The 19910-nt window shown below is 39.0% G+C and overlaps 1 protein-coding gene across 6 annotated transcripts in view; it reads right to left on the bottom strand.

Moving 5' to 3' along the window:
- SOX5 (SRY-box transcription factor 5) overlaps positions 1-19910 on the bottom strand; it is a 929786-nt gene that overhangs the window by 753133 nt on the left and 156743 nt on the right. For all 6 annotated transcript variants that reach the window (XM_037144816.2, XM_053661997.1, XM_037144815.2 and 3 more), the window contains one exon: positions 398-474. The gene's annotated coding sequence lies outside the window, so the exon portion shown is untranslated. The remainder of the gene's footprint in view (positions 1-397; positions 475-19910) is intronic.

A 19910-nucleotide genomic window follows, 5' to 3' on the forward strand; every position in this document is an offset into this window, starting at 1 on the left:
TGTTTCAGCTGCACTTCTATCTTTTTTTGAAATGATAAAGCGTAATATGCCAAAAATGTTTTCTTCCAACTTCAATATTATAGTAGTGATTGCTGGGGGGAGAGGGGTATAAGGGAACTAAATGGTAATGGAAACAATATCTTAAAGATGATACATTTAAAAATTCACCAAGTTTGATAAGTTTTTGTAAATGCACATTGATAAGACAGCGGTCACAATATAAGCTAACAAAGTTGCTTTGAATGAAGTTAAAGACAACTAAGCACCACTAGAAGCATCTTACAGGAAAAAAAAACAAATGAACTTTCTGGCCAGCCCAATATTTTTTACATATTGAATTCTCTCTTTTGCTTAAAATAAATTAATATTAAAATAATGAAACGAACAGTTTACATACCCCAGTAGATTGCTAGCTCCTTGTGGGCAGGAACATATTTATCATCATCTTTGGGTCACCACTGGCCAGCACAGCACCTGGGATAAAATATACATCCAATAAATGTGTTTGAATTAATTAGATGAATGCAGTGGGTTTTGGAATCCATTTGGAGGGTATAAACTCAATGAAATAACCATTCCATATATCAACACTCTCTCTATATATCCTACATTGTTGAAATAGCAGTGTACATTCTTATACATTTGAATGACAATTTTAGACTGAAAACTCGATTCTCAAGAATAACTGCTTCTAAGTGCTTATTACATTGTATATTCTTATTGTCTTGGTTTGGTTGGGAGGAATGCAGTGAAGTATTTGAGATTAAGCCCTGGCTGGTATAGCTCAGTGGATTGAGCACGGGCCTGCAAACCAAATAACCGCAGTTCGATTCCCAGTCAGGGCACATGCCTGGGTTGCAGGCCAGTTCCCAGCAGGGGATGCTCGAGAGCCAACCATACAATGATGTTTCTCTCCCTCTCTCCTTCCCTTCCCCTGTAAAAAATAAACAAATAAATAAAATCTTAAAAAGAAAAGAACTTTGGAATTAGTCTGACACAGGTCCAAATCCCCCTTTCACCATTTACTACTTGCAGGTCACTTAATCGCCTTAAATTTCATCTTGTCTTTAAAGTAAAGATGATTATAGGATGTTTCTAGTAATGTTCAAAGGATTCTAGGAAACAGGGCATAGCACACTGCCTGACACACAGTACACCCTCAATAAGTAACTACAATGTGCACTGCCTCCCGTCTTCCCAGTGGAGAGTGAACCTTAACCAAGGAGAGGGCTTGCTTTTTTTGCATTCAGCTGCCTGGAGGTGATCTCTATGATCTCTAGGCCTCCCAAACGTCATTCCTGATAGGAGTGTCTTTGTTTGCCTGAAAGCTGTGGTCAGGGGATAGTCTACAGTGTGATTGATGATGGAGGCATGGGGCTTTGGGCCATGCACATCAATTTTGCCTCCAGAAGGAGCTAGAGATCAGTCCAACACTGACATCGACGAGGGGCTGGAGACTAAAGGTCAGCAATGTGGGTAGTATATGATCAAGTCCCATTAAAAATCCTGGACACCAAAGGCTTAGTTGAGCTTTCCCGGTTGGCAATGCTTCATGTGTATTGTCACACATCAATGCTGGTAAAATTACATGTCCTGACTCCCCAGGGGCAGGACAATGAAAGCTGCTGTTGATTGCTCTTGAGCTTCAGGCTCAGCCTTATACACTTCTTCCCTTGGCTGGTTTTAATCTGTTCCTTTCCCTGTAATAAACTTTGACTATGAGTATAACAGCTTTCATTGAGTTCTGTGAGTACTTCAAGCAAACTGTCAAACCTGAGAGTGGTTTTGGAAACCCCTCAAACTAGCAATTAGTGTTAGAATTGAGGGTGGTCTTGTGTGGAGAACTGGCTCCCTCGAACTTTGTAATTTAAGTACTAGGTTGGCCAAAAAGTCCGTTTAGTTTTTTCTGTAAAATAAAAGACACATTTTTCATTTTCACCAATATCTTGATTGATTAGGATATTTTTAGTCTGTGAGCTGTCTTCTGGTATTGGCTTCTGGTGGGTAGAGGCCAGGGGTGCTGCTATACATGTTCTGATGCATAAGAACGCCCTGCAGCAAAGGATTATTTGGCTAAAATGTCAATAATACCAAGAAACTTCACAAACCACTTTTGATACTTTCAATCAGTCACAGCACCCTCCCCACACACTGCACAAATCTTTTCTTATGTGTGTTTCAGTTACGTTTTTACCTTGCTTGAAATAATAAAGCATAAGACACTGAAAATGTGCATTTCCTTTCATCTCCAGTATTAAAATGGCTATTCAAAAATTCACCAATTTTGATAAGTTTTTTTAATGCACACTGATATGAAAGCTGTCACAATACAATCTAACAAAATTGCTTCAGATGAAGTTAAAGACAACTAAGAGCTACTAGAGCCGTCATACAGAAAAAACTAAAACTTTTTGGCCAACCCATTAACTTTACAGTTGGTGAAACTCTCACACCTTCCTTCTTTAAATCTATAGAGCTCAAAAGCTAAGAAAGATATCTTACTTTAGTAGTCAAGAGACCTTAACAACGCTTTCATGTTAAAAATCACTTTGAAGTGATGGTGTTTATGTGTAGGTTGCATGTCATCATTTTATTTTTCCCTGCACAAACAATAAGAACCACTCCCTCATAATAAATATAGAAATGTTTTGTTTTGGGCAAAGTAAAGAGTCATGTACAAGCAAACTTTTTAAAGGTAGGTTACAGCAGGTCTGTCAAGGTCAGATGTTAGAAAATTAACTTCATTAACAGATATACTGCTTTTCAATCAAAGTATTGATTTAATCTATGCAGGGTTTCTTTTTTGCCCCCACCATTCAAAAGTAGAATGTTCTTATGAAACTTTTCATAAGCTGAAACAGTGTAAAGTACCTGTTTTGCTAACTGAAAGAAATCCAAAGAAGATTTTTACTTTTACAAACCATTACTCTACTAATATAAGTCTTTCGTAAAAGCAAAGTGGCATAACCCAAACTTTAAGAAAGCGGGGGAGATACATGAGCTTCGCCTAATTGCTTAGAGTGCAGTATGCAAAAGACTGCTGATAGCTTGAAAAAAATAATTTTTACAAATAATGATTTGGTAGGTAGACTTTTCAGATGGCTTTCAAAATACCCCCTATTGGTAAACATATTCTCATAATGCCCAGACTTGTGAATATGATGGGTTTTCCCCCATGACAGGGTATGTTATATATCATAGTTGATTTTAAAACAGAAAGATTGCCTGGGTGAATCTAAAGAAATCACATATACCTTTAAATCTTGGTCTAGAGATGACAGACAGAAAAAGACTGAGATTTCAGGCATTAGAAGTATCTGACACACCACTGCTGGCTTTAGGATAGAGGGAGCCACATGGTAAGGAATATACAGAGCCTCCTGGAAGTGTAGGCAACCCCCAGCTGACAACCAGCAAGGAAACCAAGACCTCAGTCTTACAACCACAAAGAGCTGAATGTCACCAAGGATAAATTTGTAAGTGGATTTTTCCCAAAGCCTAAAGCTCAACTTGGCCAACCTTGATTTCAGCCTTGTGATTCCCTGAGCAAAGAATCCAGCCAAACCACGATGGACATGCACAAACTTTGAGCTAATAATTGGCCATTGTTTTAAGCCACTGAGGTTCTGACAATTTTATACGTACCAATACAGAACTTATACAGACAGGAACTAAGGATTCTGCACGTATTTTATTGACCTCTCTTCAGTCTTTCACTCTAAAAACAAGTTTCATTTACTTACATGCTAGGTTTCATTAACCAAATAGACTTCAGATTACCAGTGCCAGAACTGAAAATGCACAGACCATCTCTGAATGAAGAATACCAAAAGAATGGTACTGTGCTATAAGCCCTATGTAATATACTGAATATTTGTGTCTGCCCAAAATTTGTATATTGAAACCTAATGTCCAATGAGATAGTATTAGGAGGCAGGACATGTGGGAGGTGCTTAATTCACGGGGATGGAGCCTTCGGGAATGGGATTAGTGCACTTGTAAAAGAGACCCCACAGAGATCCCTGGCCCCTTCTCCCACGTAGGGTTACAGCATAACAACGGCCATCTAGGAGTAGGTTCTCATCCATCACCGAATGTGCTGGTGCCATGAATGCAGGCTTCCTAGCCTCTAGAACTGTGAAAAGTAATTTCTGTTTTTTATAAACCACCCAGTTTATGGTATTTTGTTATAGCAACCCTTATGTAGTAAGACATGAACGTGTTTATCACTTATGCAACAGATCATTTGGAAAACTCAACTCTATGTCCTATATAGAAGATGTTGAATGATAACTCTTAAATATGCTATAAATTATCTCCAAGTTTTCATGGACCTTTTTAACATGGGGAGTTGTGCCTTCTTGAGGCACATGTGGGAAACTATCATATGTTCAATGCAGAGTACAGAATTCTGGAGTAAGATTAGGGGTCACGTGAAAGGAATCTCTTCCAGGTGTCTTCCTAGACTGTGCTACCACATTTGCTCCCTGTTTCATTCCCTTTATTCATCTACTACAATGTTGCCATATTATCTTTTTTGAAACACAAATCTTATCATGTTGTACTCCTACTCAAAATGATAAATTTTGATGACCTTCAAGATAAAATCACTCATTCACTGATGCAATAAATAATTAAGTGAGTACAGTATGCTAAGTTCTGTGCTAGGTGATAAGGATACAATGGCAATTATGACAGACAAGGTCCTGCTTTTCACTGAAATGTTCTCTTTGAAAAATATACTTTTCATCTTGTTCATCTTGTTCTTCATCAGAAGACTCTGATTATCTTTAATCCCTAACTGGGGCTTCACTCCTCCGGGAATCTCCCTTTGACCCTCTGAAGCAAAACAAGACACCCTTTCTCTGTGTTTGTATAAAATACTGTACCTAACCATGTAATAAAATGTATCACATTGTATTGCATGAGATTACAGGTCTGCATCTTCCATAAGCAGAATATAATGGAGAGGAAAATTCAGGAAGTGTGCACACCCCAAAATTCTTATAGTAAATAAGAAGTTATGAATGAGTAGTTTCTCTTGGGAGAAGCTGAACCTGGACCTAACCCCTGCTGTAGGGTTGGATATACAGGACAGATCCAGAATGAATGGGGAGTATTCCAAGTTAAGAGTAGGAGCTAGGCTAGGAGGAAAGGAATGAGAGCCCATGAAATAAGTGCCTCTGCTACCCACACGCCTTGAGGTGTGCTGTGATGATAGTTTCTCCTTACCTTCACACCTTCTGTTTCAACTCTGAGTCCTGAATGTCTGGACCCGAGTAGACACTCCAGTATTTGACCTGGAGGTCAGCTACTATCCAGAACAAAGGGGCCATTAATGAGCTTACTTAGTAAGAAAATAAACTTGAATGATGGATTTTGAAAGTAAAATGCAGATTAAACATGTCCAAAACATTCACCATGAAAAAGCAAAAGCAAAAAGTGAATCATAAACAGAGCCAGGATGATGACTCTCATGTCCCTAAGGGGGAAAGGGAGGGATGTCCAGGGCAAAGAGAGAGGTAGAGTATAAGGTCAGGGCCAGGCTTTTTCCATATCTTGGTATTTAACCTATAAGGAGGTGGGGCAAGATTAAACCAGGTGGATAAAAGAGATCTTTGGGCTGAAAGTCCTGTTTCATGGACATTACTTATTGGGGAGGGAATGGGAGAAGTCTCAGGCCTCTCAGGGAACACTGTTAAAAGTCTTGATCAATCTAACCTGTGAGAAAGAAAAAACAAACAAACAAAACGCCCAGATAGTAAAGTAAAATGCCCAGATAGATTGACTTAAAATTGGTTACTCCTCACAGGTTGTGTGCACGTGCAAGGAATCTGAGAATTTTTTTGTTCTGTTCCATCCTCTTTATCCCCAACACACACACGTACACACACGTGCATGTCAGCAGGACACAGAGGAAGACTGGGAAACCCTGGGGCAGGAAAAGAAAGCAGGACCTCAAGGTCGAAGCAATGGTAAGTCAGCAGCAGCTGCTCTGTCTCAAAATCCAAAATCCGGGCCCCAAGGACAAGAGACACTATCATAGGGCATAAACCAGGATGGATACAGAGGACAACCTCAAGGACACGCACAGATGTGATGTTCCACACGCCCCCGCCAGCTACAGTGATACACAAACCCCTCAAACTTCAACTTGTTAGTGGGGACACAGGCAGGGCCAGCACAAAAGTGAGGTTTGTGTGTACCTACAGGGGAGCAAAATGTAAGGAGACGTCTCTCACCAGGTAACTTTTTATTACCTTTCAGTGTGCCAATAGAGTACGAACTCAGGAGCAGGGACACATTAAGGAAATAACTCCATTTTCTTTGTATATAAGAGTAGAAGTGGATAAATTCTGACCCAATTGATGTGTCTCAAAAATTCTTACAAGGTTTTAACCACATTATTTCCCTACTTACTTTCTATAAAAAAATCCTTTTCTTCTTTATACCTTTATTTCTTCTCTAAGTACTTTGTCCCATACTATTGAAAATTGTGTTACCTCACTCTAATACAAAAGGAACCAAGAACATCAATCTCTTAAGACTCAATAAGACAGAGGAACACTTGTCCTCCCTGGCCAGCCTGAAGCCCATCTCCTAGTGAAGTTCTCTCATGACATCCTCCAACAAGACACATGACCTAAAACCTTAAATTGCTATAAATCTGAGACACTACAGCAATTTGCCTAATTCAAACCCTTATGATGTACTTTGTGGTTCCTTTCACAAATTTCAACAATTTTCACGTTTTACTTAGTAACACCATAGGGAGGAGTATTACACTGGAAACCGTAGTTACGATCTGTGGCTTTACCTCTGTGTTGTTCAGTTAGCTGAAGGTTCTTGGAAGAGTCCCCTGACCTTTCAGCATATTGTAGTCAGCACATTAAAGGCTAGCCCACACAATTTCTGAAATTCTGCCCTGATCTAATATGTCTACCTCAATTAGATAGTAACTCAGAGAGTACTGTAGCCTTTCTAATGCATGAACGCAGGCATAATACAAGTCACCCCATACGCTAATCATAGGAGAATTGGCAGCACAAGGAGCAGGAAAAAGATGTTAGCTGAGACTGAGGTGATCAATAGTAATCATAATCAAACACTTTGGTATTTTATAGTAGTAACTATGAGTAGGCATTATCCTAAGTGCTTTGCATGTGATATCTGGCTTACAACAACTTTATGGGATAGCACTTCTATTACACCCATTTTACAGATGAGAAAACTGGCAGGAGAGATTAAGCACTGTGCTCAAGATCACAGTGCTAGAAAGCCTGTAGCTAACTACAATACTCCTATCAATTGCAACCAAAAGAATCCAACTGAGATGCAGTGAAAAGGACACAATAGAGAATTAAAAGAAGTTCTAGAATCACTGGATTTTAGAAATGTTTAACAACCATTTCTGGAATGGAAGCTAAATGAGAACACAGTAGAAACTTACTGCTCAAAGACTTTACTTCCATGAAGTAGTAGTACATACATGCTTCCGGCATCAGACAGGACATAATGATTTCTTCGCTTCATTCCACAGGTGAGGAGAATTAGTTGAGCAGGGTAATGGCAGGTCAGTGCCTGGAATGCAGGTCTCCTTTTTCAGCCCAGTGTTTTTCCCAGTGTTTTTCTAATCTTCGGTAAAGGCAGCAGTGGTTGAGAGCGCAGGCTGTAAAGCTGCACCGCTCGGTTTGAATTTCCATTCTCACTCGCTAGCTACGTGATCTTATGCCTCAGTTTCCACATGCATAAAGTCTAAGTAATGGTGCCTACTACATACATTTCTTGTGAAAATTAAAATAATTAATACAGCCCTGGCTGGTGTGGCTCAGTGGATTGAGAGCTGACCTGCCCACCACAGGGATGCTGGTTCAATTCCCAATCAGGGCACATGCCTGGGTGGCTGGCCAGGTCCCCAGTAGTAGGCACACAAGAGGAACCACACATTGATGTTTTTCTCCCTTTCTTTCTCCCTCCCTTCGACTCTCTCTAAAAAAACATAAAATCTTTAAAAAGAAAAAAAAAAAAAGCCCTCACCCACCCGGGACAACCACCACCAGCGACAAACAGGCAACAACGAGAAGTCAAATCTTTAAAAGTAATAATAATACACATAAAATGCATAGAACTGCTTCCAGTAAAAGTACTTACTTAATAAATGTTAGCCTTGACTATTACCACAATAGCACATTTAGAAAATAAGGAGGCCAAACCATGAAGAACCACTCAGCAGTGGACAAAAGAAGAGCATAAGAGGCTTGCTAATACCATTTGAGATACTCCACACTGTCCATCTAAGACTATGTTCCTTACCCTCCTCAGCACACCACAGAGACAGCAGAGAGAACATTTTTGTCAGGACCATGGAGATCGGAAATGCTAAAGGAAGCAATGAACTTGCAAGGATTTAGGGAGGAGTCCTAGCTTCTTTCTGATCTTAGTTTTATCATTAGTCACCAAATTTTGAAACGCCAAAGCACATCTCCAAATCTCAGTTTCCTTCTTAGAACTTTCCTATGTGTACAGATACCCTTGGAGGCTCTCAAACTTCATTAATAGCTGAGGTCAAAAGGGAGATTTCATATATTAATTTTAATAATGCTAACCAAGTGAACAATGTATAACCTTTAATTACCAAATCTTTTGTTTTTGTTTTGCATCAGATTTCCTGCCACTATTAATTTAGGCATAATTATAGGAAAACATGTATAATTTGCAATTCAAAGAGTCTTTAATCTTAAAAGGATTTCGAAGAGTGGAATGAATGGGGACCCAGTCCTCCAGCTCTGTCCCTTGCATAGCCCACCACTTGCTCAAGGGATCTTAACTCATAAAGGAGAAGCGCTGTATAGCTTTAAAATGACTTCATTCCCATATTTACATATTTTTAATAGGGCTATGATGAATCTCCTTCCGCTTGACTCCTATTTTGAGCTGTGATATTTTAATCTCCATTCTTGCTGCAACTTAGCAGATGAATGTGCAGTGCGACAGAGCTCAGAGGAAATAGTATAAATAAAGCAAAGTGGAGCTATGACATCTCACATTTTATAGCTTTTTTATTGTAGCCGAAGCATAAACAGAGCACAGCTGTGTTATACTTACCGCTGTGAGCACTCCCTCAATCTTCACCCCCTATTGCTTTTAAAAAGACAGTGCTCTTATTCAGAAAACTTTGGCTGTGGGTAGCACGGCCCCACTGGGGCAGCCTCTACCCGAGACCTCCACATTTGACAGGTTTCTCCTCTTTCAGATGTAGATTTGTAGTGCTCCATATCATGCCTCTAACTGAAACCAATAGGCCAACCACAGCCTCTTCTGTGCTCCAGCACACTGCTCCTACCTATTGGAAGATGGCTCACCACCAAGACTACAGTTTTCACTCCTTCTCAACACATGCACACTGCACCCAAGAAGTTTACAAGTGCTTTCTTAACAGGCAAGATGCAACTAGCTGGGAGTATTCTAAATAGTGCACTCTCTTAATGAACACCCCTGTTAGAATAAAGCAGTTGTATTTTTCACTTTTAAATGAACTCTTAGACATGTTGGGGTGCAAGTTGGAAATGGCAAGAGGGCCAAACACAGTGAGAGTTAGAGGAGCTGTGTTGAGATATGCAAAACGATTCTACATACTAACACAGTCATGAGGTTTTAGGATTTTCCAGGCTGGTTACATGTTCCATTGAATCCTAAGAAGACAGAGTAAGGCAAACAAGCACTTTCTACACTCTGACAAAAATGAAGTTATATGCATGTACACAGGATTGGTTAGTCCAGGACAAGCACCTGATCTAAGAGGAGCCCACTGAGTCCTTCCTGAGATGTTTTATTTAAGCAGAATGGAAAGAGCCATGGAGTGTGACATTTCAGTGCTACCATCAATGGCATTACTTCCTCCCACGTGGACATATATCTCTATCACAGCAAGAAAGACTCAAATCGACATCCGAAGTGCCACGGAGACAAGAGAAAGGCATGAAGCCCTGACCAAGGACGGCTCCCAGGGTCCAACTGTTCCCGAAATCCATCCACATTCCTGCCTCTCCCCAGTTTGGTTTTTTTGCCTTTCCCATACTCCTTTACCCAACAAATTCCAGATGCTTTTTCTCACACTGCCTCAAATTGATTTCTACCACTTACAAAAAAAGAATCCTAACTATTACACCTTCCAGAAAAGGCTTCTTTTTTCACTTGGGTTAGGATTTAGTCTTTCCTTTTCAAATATCACCACACTATTTATGGGAAGGAAGGAAAACCCTCTGGGCTTGTAGGGGAATGTGTAATGAAAATTCAAAAGACACATGCATCCAAGTGAAAAGAATATAGGGGCATAGTAGCCTATACACCAGCGAAGCGAAATGAAAGAGAGGAAGATTGATTTGCATCGTCATTAACATGGAAGGAGAAAAGCACGAGAACACAATAGCTGCAAGAACCACCTCCTTTGACACACGTAATTGTTTCGAAACAACAGACCCAACTGGGCTAACACAGGGGCAAAGTTGGTATCCCAAGCTTCTCACCCAAAGTTGCTCTTCTGCCAAGCTCATTGTTTACGGAGCTGCCAGCCCAGCCCAGGGATCTGATTAGCAATTTGCACTTTTGTGAGAGGATTAACAGAATTCCTTTGTTTTGATGTCGGATTATCAAACTGCATCTTTAAAGAGGTGTGACCTCATCCAGATTCATAAGCCTGCTCCCTTGAGAATGACGAATTTTACCCCGCTTGCGAAACATATAATTTCATAAAGGAGTTACTGTCAAAACACAAACACGGTCCTCAATTCTTGATGTGTGTGAAGAAGCACATTTGTAATGTAAATAACCTCAGAAGTTTTGTGATATTTTAAAATAACCCATCTGGTGGGAAAACAAGGATTTTCAACCCACTGGATCCCAGCGCTGGTAAATTATCACGCATCTGGCTCACAGAGGGGAGAGATGAACCCCATTCCCAAACTGAGACTCACCGAACTTTTATCAAGAAGGGCAAGTGTTTTCAATTGTCCCATGCTCTCGACATATTTTTTTAAATGGAAAACAGGATGCATAAGAGAGTAAACAAAAGAAAATCAAAGAATTTGATGACTAAGGTCAAAATGATATCAAATTGTTTACTAACTGCATGGTTTACCCCCATGTAAAGATAAACGTGGATAAGCGTTTTGTATTTCTAAGTTTTTCAGTAATAGGCAGCTACTCAGAAAGAAAAGTCCCCGCCATTTCCCTCAAAGTCTGAAACAAGTAAAACTTCTAAGGGCAGGGAGGGGGCATCTATAGGATGGTATGCAACACATTGAGAATACAGTCTTCAGCCTTAACACTAGCGTATTTTCACCTGAGGAGAAAATCACCGACAGAAGCAACAAGAGCAGTGCATCCTATGGAAGGCATGCATCACTGGGGGACAACCTGTTGGGTCAAGTACACAGATACCCACTCAGCTACCAATGGCAAGAGGTCAGTCTGCACATATCAAACAACCAAAAAGTCAGGCACTGCTGGAGACCAAGTGGTGACTTTTACTCAATAACAAACTAAAAAAATTAAAACAAACGAGTAACCAAAACATCTTGTTTCATAAAGAGGAAACAAGTAAAATTAAACAGGTATGTTTATTTTTAATATTAATGCAGGTTGTTACCTGCATTAATAATGAAACATTTGGGATGTTTCTGTAAGTTAGGGAACTTGCAATTACTATGAGAATGTATACGACAGGGGATGAGGTGTAAGGCGTGCTTTTCTGGAAGTACTGTGTGTATACACATGACTGTAAAATCAACGGTTCTTAATGGGTGGTTGTGTGGATTCACCTGCAAAATCTTTTCCTAAATACTCAAGTTTTGTACTCCAACTTACAAGCTAGTGGATAGAATGACAGCATATTTTTCTGAAAAATCTCATTTGGGTATAAGAGTCTGCATTTAAACATCTGTCTCATATTTGAAAACAGCCCCTCTTTATAGATTACTTGCTAGTTTTGTCTAACTAAAAGTTGAAAAAGTAAATTCGAAAGACTTATAATTAATTAATAGGGATGTGATAGATGTTATCATAGCAGACAAATGCTTGAGAGAGAATAAGAATGAGAGAATAATTTAATAAGAATTTGACTTTAAACCCAAAGCTGCCTACGTGGAATTCAAGAAGAAAAGAATACACATTATTTAAGCCCTATTTGGCCATAAATACAAATCACCATCCAAAATCAACTTTGAATTATTGCCAGGGCTTATTTATGGCTCTAGAGAGAGAGCTATAAACAAACCAGACAAAGCTGTTTGCCCTCATGCAGCTAATATTCTACTCAGGGAGACCAGGAAAGAAAAAAAAGATAAATTAATGGGCATACTCTCTTAGGAAAGTGCTACGGAGAAAAAAATAAAGCAAAGGATGATAGGAAATGCTTGTGGGAGGGCTGGAAGCAATTAGAGTAGAAGAAAGGACTTCACTGAGAAGGACCATTCAAGTCAAGACCTGAAGCAGTGCAGGAATGAGCAGAGTCTGAGCAAGAGCCCTGCAGGTGGACAGGACCTTGCAAAAGTACAGAGGCCCTAAGAGGGGCAGCGTCCACCATGTTAGAGAAAGCGCCATGGGCGGTATGATTAACGCAGAGTTACAGGAAGAGAAGTAGTAGGTGAAGTCAGAGAGGGCATTGTTGGTCATAGTACCAATGCTCCCTTGAGGGAGGAAGCCAATGGAGAGTCCAGGACAGAGAAAGACAATCTGACCAGTTTACTTTCAAGGCTTCTCTGGCTGCCATATGAAGCAGACTGAAGAGGAACAAAGGTAGGAGCCTACACCACAAGCAGAAATGACAGCAGCTTCCACCAGACTACAAAAAGTGGGCATGAGGACAGGTGGTTAGATCCTGGAAATATTATCTGAAGGTAGTCTTGACAGAGTTTTGCAGAGTAAAAATGAAAGCAGAAGTCTAGGATGAAAGGTTTGGGGTATGAGCAATGGGAGTTTAAAGAATGGAGTTTCCTTTAAGAGCTGCCCCTTCCAGAGGGGCAGGTGTGAGGGGCACATGCACAGCTCACTTATATGCACTAAGTGGAGCTGCCAAATAGCCATTTAGGTTTCTGTGTATGGAGTTCAGGAGAGTGGTTACAATGCAAAAGAAATTTATGTTCTCAAAATTTGTCCTAGTTCTTACTAGCAATTGTTTTCAAATGAATTTTTATTTAAAAGACATGAGAGAATTGTCAGAGTCTTCAATGACTGTCTTGTAAAAAGTACATAAATCTTTATATGGCAATTTGGTATTTTTTTAATCTTTAATGTATTTTTTACCATTATCATTTAGTCTCCTTATACTTCCCTCCCCTAGCAATCACCACACTGTTGTCCATGAGTCCCTCTTCCTTTTTGCTCAATCCTTCCACCCCTTAACCTCACCCCCACTCCGGGCTGTCAGCCTGTTCTCCATCTATGAGACTGCCCCCCTTTCCCTTGTTAGTTCAATTTGTTCATTAGATTCCATATATGAGTAAATCATATGATATTTGTCTTCCTCTAACTGGTTTACTTCACTTAGCATAATACTGTCAAGAGTTATCCATGATGTTGCAAAGGGTAAAATTTTCTTCTTTTTTACATCCAAGTAGTATTCCATTGTATAAATGTCTCATAGTCATCTTATCCACCCATCTACTGATGGACACTTGGGCTGCTTCCATATCTTGGAGATTGCAAATAATGCTGCAATGAACATAGGGATGCTTATGTTCTTTCAAATTAGTGTTTTGGATTTCTTTAGTTACATTCCCAGAAGTGGTGTAGCTGGATTAAAAGGCAGATTTCATTTTTAATTTTTTGAGGTATCTCCATACTGCTTTCCACAGTGGCTGCACCAGTCTGCATTCCCACCAACAGTGAAATTGAGCTCCCCTTTCTCCACATCCTTTCCAGCACTTGTTGTTGGTTGATTTATTGAAGATAGCCAATCTGACAAGTGTGAGATGATATCTCATTGTGGTTTAATTTGCACTTCTCTAATGATTAGTGACATTGAGCATTCCTTGATGTGCAGCCATTTGGTTTTAATAGAGACAATTTCTTAAAGCTCATCATATACTGATAAATCATAGGCAGCAAAATTCATGCTGTCAATGCATGTAATACATGTTAAAGTAATAGCCTAGGTTCTGTGGTCTGCCTTGATATATAAGTAGAGTTTAGACAATCCAGCAGAGCAAGCATGAAGCACCATCCCTGGATATGCATGTCTCCCATCTTTCTAGGAATGGCAAGGAGACTTCCACTCGTGCTTCCGAGAGTCTATTGATGAGACCTCATGTTAATTTTCATGTTTTATCTTTAAGATTTATGTGGGACTTTAAAAATAAATTTAAAAGATTAAATGTTTTAAAATTTCCACTAAATTACCTGACATTCCCCCAAATCATCCTATAAAATTGACTTTGGTAATTGTAGACCACTTTACAGTCATCAAACCATCATGACAATCACCACAACTCTTTTTATTAAGCCCTACAGTGTGTTAAGCCTTCTGTATGACATCTGTGATACTACATACCAAGCCCTGTGTATTATTCTATATGTATTAAATCACTTAATTCTAATATTAACCCTAATTTATTCATAAACATTTCTTACACTATAGTTAGATGTCTCGTGTAAAACACTTGTAAATAGAGAAATTTTTTCTTGTCGTGAAACCAAAAAACAACAGTGAAGAGTAGAGTAACATATGTAAACACATAGAATGGGAGGCACTCATGGGTACTTGTCATGTAACTAGGAAATGCGTATCTGGACAATAATCCTATATCAAATAATGTATACCAAATATAATGTCCTATACAAGTGAAATGCCATTCATTACAGTGAATTGACAATAGTCGGAGTTGCAATTTGATAAAAGTTAAAAGAGTACTTGTACAAATAAAAGTAATCTAAAACTATTGGCCTTTAGTAAATAGTAAAATTTACTGTATAAAATACTGTAGGGAGATAAAAAACAATGTAATTTCTAAAAACACAAAAATATCTAACCAAGTATCTATAAGCTATATAAGGATGTCCAGAAATGAAATAAATAGAAAAACATACTTCCACAATCTTGACTAATTCTTCCAAATCCTACATCTATTTAAGTTGGCAGGGCATATCGGTGGTTTATTTGGATATTGTCCACAGTTGTAAATGAGCATCTTCATTTCTGTATTTTTGGCAGTGGACCATGTAAATGATTATACTGCTATATATTTAATGTAGTAGATATAAAACATGGCACAAAGTAAAAGCACCAATTTTAGAAAACCATAAAATGCATCAAATAACTTCTCTAAAGTCATCAACATAAGTAGCCTGCAAATGATGTGGTTGCTGAATACAGCATCTCCATTAACATGATCACTTAAGTGACCTTCCACTCTCTTCTCACGCATTCAACCCAACCCTGTAGACAATGACTTCACAATGAGGTGAAGAGTGACATATAGCACCCATTCTGGGTGTAGCAGAGAATCAGAGGTGGGTTCCACGGAGGATCTATCCCTCCCCCTACAAATCCAGAAGGGGTCCTGCAGAAGAGAAGACACTCACGCTTCCTTGACATCTTATATGCATCAAAAAAGCCAACTATAATTTTCTTATGGGGAATATAGAAGTATCATCTCATCACTGTCATTTAAATCTAAAAAGGAAAGTGGGGCTAATATACATAATCAGTAAAATTCTTAAGTAGGCAATTTTACTTCTCCAAATCCTACATCTTCTACAATGACAAGTTTCTCTATTTTTCTTCTGCCAGTTCTCTCCGCAAACTGTCTCTGGCCACATTAGAATCCAATGTATTTGTTCAGTGGAGTTGAACTTAACGTGACTACCCCATACTTACATTATTCCCTTTGATTTCTCACTCTCATCAAAATGTATCTACTCTATGTTCTATTAGCCAATGGCCAAACCTTGAACTTCCAACATTACAGCTGGCCAAATGATAATATTGCTGGTGCCAATATGCCCACGCTTAGAGGTAAAAACTCGGAGTTACAAAGGGAAATTTCAGAGGTAATTAATTTAATATTTCACTTCAAACTGGAATCCTCTATATAATTTCACTAGCATCATCTTAGATTCAGTACAACTCTATTTCCAGTGACCAAGTTTTACTTCACTTTGAGGCAATGCATTCCATTTTAATTTTCCTTTACTGGTCTCAGTTCTGGATATGCACAGAATCATTTGCATTTTCACAACCAGGTGCAGGCTCCACCTTTTGCCTCTCTCTGTGCCCCAGGATGCTGACTTCTATGAATCAGATTAAGAGACTCCCTAGCTCCCAAGCTCATGATTGGGTCTTTAAATAGGAGGCATCAGCAGAATATTGGAGAGAAAGAGAAGAGTGAGGTCAAGATACCTATTTCTGCAGCCCCCTCCTTGCAGACGAATATGAGTCGGGCAGTGTCTCTCCAGATAAGTAGAATGTTCTGTACAGCTCCCTCCCAGTCCCTTCAGGCTTAAGCATAATGACAACTCCCAACGATTATTATCCCCAGAGTACCATACCCACTCTTGATGGTTCTCTTTGATAACAGCTTTAATGAGATATAATTCACAAACCATACAATCAACCATTTAAAGTGTAATATCAATTGGTTTTCAATATATTCATAAAGTTGTACAACCATCACTATGCTCAATTTTGGAACATTTTCATCACTATGAAAAGAAACCCCATCCCATCAGCAAACCCTCAGCACTAGGCAGCCACTAATCCACTTTCTGTCTTTGTGGGGTCACCTACCCAAACATTTCATATAAATGGAATTATACAATATCTGCACTCTTGTGACTGGCTTTTGTCACTTTAAATAATTTTTCAAGGCCCATCTATGTTATTAGCATTGCACTGTATATCAATACTCCATTTCTTCTCACTGCCAAATTACATTCTATTGTATGTATATGCCATATTTTATTTATCTATTCATCAGATGATAGATATTTAGGTTTGCCTACTATTTGGCTATTATGGATAATTCTGCTATGAACACTGTGCACAAGTGTTTGTGTGGGCATATATTTTCATTTCTCTGGAATAAAGCTAGCAATGGAGTTGCTGGTCACACAGTAACTTGTGGTTTAACATTCTGAGGCCCTGCCAGACTTTTTCCCAGACAGTAGCCCATTTTCCATTCCCAGTAATAGAATACCAGGGTTCTAATTTCTCCATATTCTCACCAACACTTGTTATTACGCCTTTTTATTGTAGGCATTCTAGTGATTGTAAAGTGATAACTTACTGTGGTCTTGGTATTTTTAGCCCTGTTAATATACTTAAAACTACTCCCTACAATGTAGTCTTCTCCATCATTTCACTTAAGTCCATCAACTGTTTCTCACCAGACCCTGACTGACTCGAAGGCTAATACTCATTCATATTCTTGAAGATTGTTTTGAAAATCTCCCCACATTTCTCTTTTCAGACTAAATAATTCTTCTTTTATGAACTGTTCATTTTTAGATTGTTTACTCCTCTAGTTCAATAGCCTTAAACACTAAATTATCAATTTCCTTCAAATTATTTTACCCATAAGTGACATTGTAAACTGACAAATGTATATTTTACCAGGCAATTATGCCATTGGTTATAGATACTACATTTCTTCTACTAATGCTATTAAAGGCAACTACCCTTTGTTTAAGCAGTTATATCCTACTGTTGGCTTACATGAAACATAAAATCAACCACACTATCTTGACAATGGACTATCAATTCAGATATCCCCTACCTGTAATAGACAGATAGAATTACTTTAACAATATTAAGTTACATCTCATTAAGTTTTGGCCAACATCGAACCTATTACTGACTTCCTGAGCACCAAATGGGATAAAATGGATTAAAGTACCAATTATATCCTTGCCAGAACAGTGTTAATTTCCTTTCTTTCTTTCTTCCTTCATCAAAACTCTTAATAAAAACAATACAGAGAAAAAAAAACAGTGAACAGAACAGATGGCACCTGACTACAGACCTCTTTTCAGGTTGATAACCATATACTAATCTATACCCTTTAGACATGGTTCTTCAGCTGTTAGTCTATATAACCACACTGTCAAACAAACCAATTTCCTTCTTAACTGCTCAGAACTTCATGACATAAAACTATACTTTATAAATGATATCTGATAAAAGGGTAACTCTACTGGACCTCAGAGAACTCATACTGGCCTCTGATGAACATTGTTATCCTTCTAAGTGCTCAGAAACAAACTATATAATAGTGGAACCTGGGATTTTACCAAAACCCTAACACATAGCATTTTTAAAATATAAGCTTTTCTCCCATTTTAAATTCAGGGTAACATTCTGCTTATCTTGAGTCTTCTGGCATTTTACTTCTTCTACATGCTGTTTCAATTTTACCAACAAGGAGTCTTCAAAAACATCTAGTTAGGAACCACCGTACTCCACCCTATATCCTTCCCCAAGTTTACAGGTTAATTATGGGCATTTTGACCATCAGTAGTCAAAATCAAAACATCTAAATATCACCCTTGATTGTTCTCCTTTCCATACCTGTCCATGTTCAAACCATCAACTACAGCTTTTCATAATTTCATGAAACTTTCACTACTTCTTTCCATTTCACTATTGTCACTCTAGAACAAGCCAGAATCACCTGTCACTGAATAACTGTAATGGTCTCCCCACTGACATCCCCGCTTCCACTTTTTTCCCTACAGTCTACTCTCCACGGAGTAGCCAAAGCAAGCTTTCCAAAATGTTCATCTGATCATTTAAAAAATGTTCATCTGATGCAAAAACAACCAGCTACCCATCATCCTTAGGATAAAATCCAATGACCCAACCCTGCCTTCCTGTCCAATTTCATCTTCTTAATGATCCTTCCCACCCTTACCCCCAACACCTGCTTTAACTTCACTGGCTTTTTTGATGTTCCTGGAACTTAACACACTCATTGCCTCTTCTGGGCCACTGCCTTTACCATTTCTTCTCCCTCAAGTCTCCTCATAGATTTTCACAGGACTTGTCATCACTCATGTCTCAGAGGTCATCTCCTCAGGGAACTTTCCCTGGCCTCTTTATCCAAAATAGAACTTCCAACTCTACCCCTTAACTCTACCTTATTTCCTTCATTTGATTTATCACTGCCATGAAGTATGGAATATTTTCTTATTTCTATCTTCACCCTTAAAATCGAAGCATTTTCAGAGAACCAGCTTTCTCTGTCTTGTTCACCAATATATTTCCAGCATCTATGATAAATAACACAAAGCAAATGCTTAAAAAATAATTTTAAGTGAACTGAATGTGATTCCCCAAAGGAATAGGTCTAATAATATAAATTCTGACCTTGGTGGAGACAGAGAGAAACATGTAGGACTGGGAGCAACTGTGGCAAGTCTTCTCTGGTCACACTGTGCTTTAGGCCCCGTATGTGAGAGCACAGTCTTCATTCACTAACCACGGCAATCAACAGACCAACACGTCTAGCCCGAATCCTCCGACATCCAGACAGAAGTATACGAGAGCCCTCAATCTCAAGTGTGAGGCAATGGCATTTTTTCCCTATCTCAACCACCATTTTCCAAATTATAATAAATGAATAAAGTGGACTGAAACTAAAGGGAAATAAAGCAAAATTAGAATCTGGCCAAAAGCAAACCCAGTGCCTGGGGTAGCCTGGGGCTGATGGATGATGACAGCTAGCAGACAAATCCTGTTCCCCATTCTAAATTCTGTCTACTAAACAAATTAGCAAGCTCATCAATATCGGCAAGGCATTCACCTTCTGCAGCAATAGCTGCTACAAAACCACGACACTGACTTTATGGGCTTTGGGCTTTTGGATGGCATGCAGTTACAGGCCAATCAGGGTGGGAGACAATAAAAGGACTTGGGG

The sequence above is a fragment of the Artibeus jamaicensis genome, unplaced genomic scaffold, assembly GCF_021234435.1.
Source record: "Artibeus jamaicensis isolate MK-2021 breed Jamaican fruit bat unplaced genomic scaffold, CSHL_Jam_final contig_233, whole genome shotgun sequence".
In the NCBI taxonomy this organism is placed as follows: Eukaryota; Metazoa; Chordata; class Mammalia; order Chiroptera; family Phyllostomidae; genus Artibeus; species Artibeus jamaicensis.